We start from the raw sequence: 5,933 nt of genomic DNA, 5'->3' as shown, positions 1-5,933 counted from the left end.
AGTCAGGAGTCAGAATGGGTGTTGTTCAAGCTTAACATACCAGTGATCCTTTTGGTGTCCACTGTATGTACCTGGAACACCTTTGCTTCCAGCAGTCACAAGGCCAGCTCAAATTGGTTCACATCAGCCCCAAATGGACAGGACTGCACAAATATCCTGGTTCCAAGTACTCTGCAATCCTCCTATTCTGCACCCAATTCCTGGAACTCTCCTCCCCAAAAGGCCCCCATAACACTCATAGGACACCCCCAACACCTCCTTCCTTTACTGCAAAACCATATAAAGCACTCCTAAACCCCAAATCTTCAGAGCAGCTATGTTCCTGCTGTTCTCCCCAGGGGGATGTGTGCTGAACTTGCCCAATAAATACTTCCAGCTTTGCACTTGAACTGTGCCTTCATTCCCTTTGCTCAGGTGGACACTGTGCCTCAGTTCATCAAATTTCCAGTTAATCAGTTTTGCGCTCACCATTCATGTGTTGTCTTCAACCTGGCCAGAACTCTGGGAATGATAGGGAATATGGACCTTGGGAGAAACCTCAAGATGGGAATATACGTGGGGAAGGACAATCAGTAAAGTAAGACCCTCTATGGGAGTCAATGCAGGTGAGGTCTGGGAGCAGTCTCTTCAATGAACTTCTTAGCCACAATGACAGCAGTGAATTTTGGAGCAGGGAAAGCTTCAATCCAGCAAGTTTATTGATCAACCACAACCAGATAATGTTTAAAATGCCCTGTCTTGGGCGTATTTATAAAATCAATCTGCAAGTGTTTTAAAGGAATGTAAGCAGGAGAATGGTCACCAAAAGCTGCAGCCTTGAAGGCATGTGGATTAAAGGCTAAACAGGTGGGGACAGTTTGAAGTTATACAGGTGGCAATTGAGGTGATACCTGGAGCAACCTACCCTCACCTGATTGGATCAGTTATTCTCTATGTGCCGTAATGTCTCCCAGAATGGACTGAAAGATATACCTAATGAGGAAAAGTGGAGGAGTCACTTACCTTCTGGAGTGCCCCAGACCCCAGGTACCTGTTTTCATTGTATTGCTACTTTCATGTTTCTTTTCCAACATCATCATAGGGAAAAGGATGCTACTGGGTGTCATCAGGGTTGGCAGGAAGCTTGTCTGGAGGTGAGAAAGAATCTTGAAGGTGGAGAATGAAAGAAGGGGCAGAATTGTTAATAATTTTACCAGAGGAGCTAAAAAATCCTTGCTGTAACCATAACATCCCAATTACATGGCACACTTAATGAGAATCAGTATATGTGTGTATGTGTAAATATACACACGTAATATGTATATAATATGTAATATACATATATGTATGTACATATATTTATATGTGTGTATATATGTACATATGCATAAAGAATATATGTGTGTATATATGCATGTATATACGTGTGTGTGTGTGTATATGTATATATATAAAATGACTTCCTTATCAGTAGCAGAGACAATTAGACAATTAGAACAAATCTTCTCAGGAGCCTGAGCACTGAGGTAAGAAGGGAGTGAAACTGCCCAAACTACATTATGATCAGAGATCACATGGGCTTCTATGTAACGCTGACCATCCTTCCTAAACGGGAAGTCATCAGTATAGAAGATCAAATCTGGATTTTCTAGTGGAACATCAATAAGGTCACTATGAGGTTTCTCAGCTAAATCAACAACAGAGGTGCAATTATACAGGGGGCTCACCTGAAACAGGGAGATCAGGGAGCAGTGTTGCAGGGTTAAGGACAGAATAGTAATATTTTAATAGTAATATGTACTTAATAGTAATATTTTCCCTACCAGGTAGAGTTGCTTCAGATCTAGCAAGCCTTTGATCAGAAAAGGCCTGAGTGCCATGACATAGCCATAAAACTTCAATTTCATGAGGACACTAAATGGTTAATGAATTTCCCAGTACAAGGCCATAAGTTTTCTCCACTAAGAGGATGGCTACAGTCCACAGGCAGGCCAAGCACCAGCAGCTACATTATCCAATGGAGCTGAATAATGAGCCAAGGGGCACAATGTAGATCACTGTGACTGTGTGAGAATACCAGAAGCCATCCACCTTCATTCATGCACAAAAAGAGTGAAGGGCTAACTACAGTCTGAGAGTTCTAGGGCTGGAGCAGACCTCAATGTTCTTTTCAGTTCCATGAGATGTTCAGCTCAACATGTAGAGGTTCGAGAATTTATTCTTTTTTTCCATTTGAAAATATCCAATTTAATAGAAAATATCACATTAGAAATAAGTCCATTTATCCATCAGCTTATAACAGAATTTTACTAATCACATACTTAATAGAAAATATCACATGGTAAACAAGTCCATTTATCCATCAGTTTAAAACAGAATCTTAGTAATCACATAAAAGCTAAAATTGAAGTACAAGTAGAAAACACAGTATTCAAAAGTTCCGTCAGAGGTACCTGAATCACACTTGCAAAGATTTCTCCCCCCCAAAATGGAGCCAGCAGCAGCTTGTCATAGGCACATAAAATATTAGATAGTAAAAAGGCTACAGAGTGGAATGAGCGTGGCCATTCTAAACGTAGTGGAATGAGCTACAATGGAAGTTCCCATTGTCTAGAAGAGGGACAACAGAATGAAATGTCACACCTTCAGCAAAATCTTTCTGGGGTACATGACTGACTAATCATCCTTAATGGAGAAAGGTTCTCTGATCTAGCTTAGTAATCATCCTCAGTGCCTAGTACATCATCCATAATGGGTGAGGGTAAATGTTTATTGAATGAATATTACATGATGGCAAAGTGCATAGGCATTTTAAATAGGGGTGAGCAAACTTTACTAGGTAGACTTTCCGACATGGTATAGCCTTGAACTCACAAATTTTGAGAATGAAGCATTGTATTAAACCCAACCCTAAATAGTAAGGGGTCCTGCTGTGAAAGAGACAGAAGACAAGGGGAAAAAAAGAAAAGTAGATACTCCTCCCCACCCTCACCTACACCTGTCATTAATCTTGTTCAGGTCCAAAGTGTCCACTTTCCCCAGGACTACTCTTCCTTCCATATGTTACCAAAGAGACCAGAACAGCAGCCCTCGCTCACTCAAAACAAAGTCAAGTGCAAGTCATGTCATCATTTCTTTGATGGCATAGCCTTCTTCGGCAATGAAGGACAAACACACACTGAAGAGACCTCTTCTAAACAAAGTATCCATTCACACTTTGTGTCTCCCGGCGCTTTGGGGGCATTTGTAAAAAAATGTTCTTGTTGGACATTTCTACATCCACTTTCCCTTAGTTAGCAGGTAGAACATGGCAACAGAAAACAAGAAATAATATACTTCAGAGAAAATCAAGTTACAGCACAGAACACTAATTTCTGTAAGCTTCAACCTTTACAGCTGAGTGCAAAATACCCACCTACACCCATTTTCATCAAAGCCAGAGAAAACATTGTTTGGAGTGGGCATATAAATATTTAATCAATGAAACTTTTTTCCCTAAAGACCTGTTCCCTCAAAGTCTGTATATCTCTTTGGGGGATTAGACAGCTGGCTCCGAGGGTGAGTTACTTTCTTGGAAGATTGGATTTTCTTTCTTTCATACTGTATAGTGGTTCCACTTAGCTTGTTATGAGCTTTCATCAACCCTTTGAAATATTTAACAGTTTTGACTTTAAGCTCCAGTGTGGCATCTTCATCACATACAAATACTATACGCGGGTGCTGCTAGAAGGCAGACACAGTCCACATATGGCTTACCCCCACCTCAATGGCCTTGTGCAGTGCAAATGCCTTGTGGGCACCCGTAATTAAGATCATGACCTCTCTGCCATCCATGTCTGTGCCCACACCCACAGTCAGAGCCGTCGTGGGGACTTTTGAAAGATCTCCATTGAAGAACCAAGAATTGGCCATGATGGCATCCACGGCCAGAGTCTTCACTGGGGTCCTAGACACCATACTTGAACCAGGTTCATTGAAGGCGATGTGCCCATCAGAAGCAATACCTCCAACAAAAAGCTCAATGCCTCCAGACTCTTTGATCTTCTTTTCAAAAGCGTCACATTCTGCCTACAGATCAGCTGCATTCCCATCCAGGGTAAAGACTTTTTGAGGGGAAATGTCAATGTGCTTGAAGAAGTTGTTCCACATGAAGGAGTGGTAGCTCTCAGGGTGGTTATGTGGGAGGCCCACATACTCATCCATGTTAAATGTCTTCACGTAAGTGAAGGAGAGGTCCCCGTTCTTATAATATTCAATCAGCTTCTTGTAGCACTGAAGAGAAGTGCTCCCTGTAGGAAGCCCCAGGGTGAAACACCTGTCGGGGCCTGGTTGAAACTGGATGATTCTGTTTCTGATGTATTTGGCAGCCCATTCACTGGCCTGAAGGAAATCATCTAGGATTATAAGTTTCATTGTGTCTCTTCCCAAGCTCCCGAGCTCCTGTCACACTGGAGACTGAGAGAGGGCCAAGAATTTATTCTTTGGTTAGAGCAACAAGAGGTTTAATAATTTCACCAAATGATGGAATCTGCTGACGGTAACATCTTGCAGCTCCCAAAATGGCAAATATCTGCCTTCTGTTGTAGGAATTGACAGCTATTGGATGACCTGTATCTGTTTCTGAGAAGTAGAACATGCTCCAGTTGATCAAACACAGCCAAGATTCTCTACTTGAAGCTTGTACCACTGTACCTTTGATCTACAGACTTTGTACCCACAGTGGTAGAACTGAAGGAGGAGATGATGCCTTTCCCTTTGGCAGATGTTGGTGGCAGGTGAGGCTGATAGGAGGTCATCAATATGTTGGACTATGTGAAGACAAAAAAGGCTAAGTCTTGCTAAAAATTTGAGAGAATAAAGTGGGAGACTCATCCAAACCTTGTGGCAAACAAATCCATGTCCACTCGTGATTATTCCAAGTAAATGCAAATCAATGTCTGGATTCAGGGCTTATACTTAAAAATGTAGCACACAGATCTATGACCATAAAACAGGAAGCATTATGAGGGATAGAAAACAGTGGTGGTGGGTTTAAGTACCATAGAATGCCTTGATATAACATATGCATTAATAGCACACAAATCTTGCACAAAATGGTAAATAAATCTCCTGTCAGGACCTGGTTTGGGTTTCTTAATAGGTAATATAAGTGTATTGCAGGAAAACATGCATGGGATCACAATCCCTTGTTCTATCAATGAAGTAATGATGGGTACAATACTTTCAATGGCTTCTCTAGACAGAGGGTGTTGAGGTACAAACGGTGGCAGCTCTCCTTTGGTAGTTGTGGTGACTAGGACTGCTGATTTCAGTGGAAGATGTAGCCCACAAAGAGCTAGGAATATCATAGGAGATTCCAAGGCCATTATCACAAATGTCTGAAGTAGATGACACAGGAAATAGTGAAAGACGTTCATCATCAGAAAAATCATTAAGAGAGTCAATCAAAAAAGGAAATAAGGAAATTGACTTGCCTGCAAATGTAAGATTAAGGTATTATCTGTAAGACAAGAAATGATGGAATTGAATTTACACAGGAAATTCCCTTCCCAACTGATTAGCAGGTGCATTATACATCCATAAGAAGGAATGCAAAACAGACAAAGAGCCCTCTGTCACCTCTTGTGGGGATAAGAGAGGTACCTACCATGTCTATTCCCACTATCTTTATAGACTGAATAATGATACAAACAGAGCTGTTTTTTTAATTAAGATAGAATGAGTACCTCCAATGTCAATAAGGAAAATATATGGGATATCTGTAACTTTAAAAGGAATGCTTAGTTCTCCAGTTAGGGGAGAGGGTAAGGCAGGGATTACAGGGGCAAAGGTGTCAGAAGTAAAAAATACCTGCCTCTCCCCTGCCCTTCATGCATGGAGTTTTCTGTTGTTCATACTCTCTCACTTTGCTCCTGGATCCTTCTATACCCATTATTTCTTTCCATTTAATTTAA

At 41.2% G+C, this 5,933-nt stretch overlaps 1 pseudogene; it reads right to left on the bottom strand.

Moving 5' to 3' along the window:
• Positions 1–3,542: 3,542 nt before the first annotated feature.
• LOC140531630 (glucosamine-6-phosphate deaminase 1-like) lies at positions 3,543–4,399 on the bottom strand (annotated as a pseudogene).
• Between the last annotated feature and the right edge of the window lie 1,534 nt (positions 4,400–5,933).

This window comes from Notamacropus eugenii, chromosome 3 (genome assembly GCF_028372415.1).
Source record: "Notamacropus eugenii isolate mMacEug1 chromosome 3, mMacEug1.pri_v2, whole genome shotgun sequence".
NCBI classification, from domain to species: domain Eukaryota; kingdom Metazoa; phylum Chordata; class Mammalia; order Diprotodontia; family Macropodidae; genus Notamacropus; species Notamacropus eugenii.
Note: the sequence above shows the minus strand (reverse complement) of the source record. Positions and strands in the feature narration are given on the sequence as shown.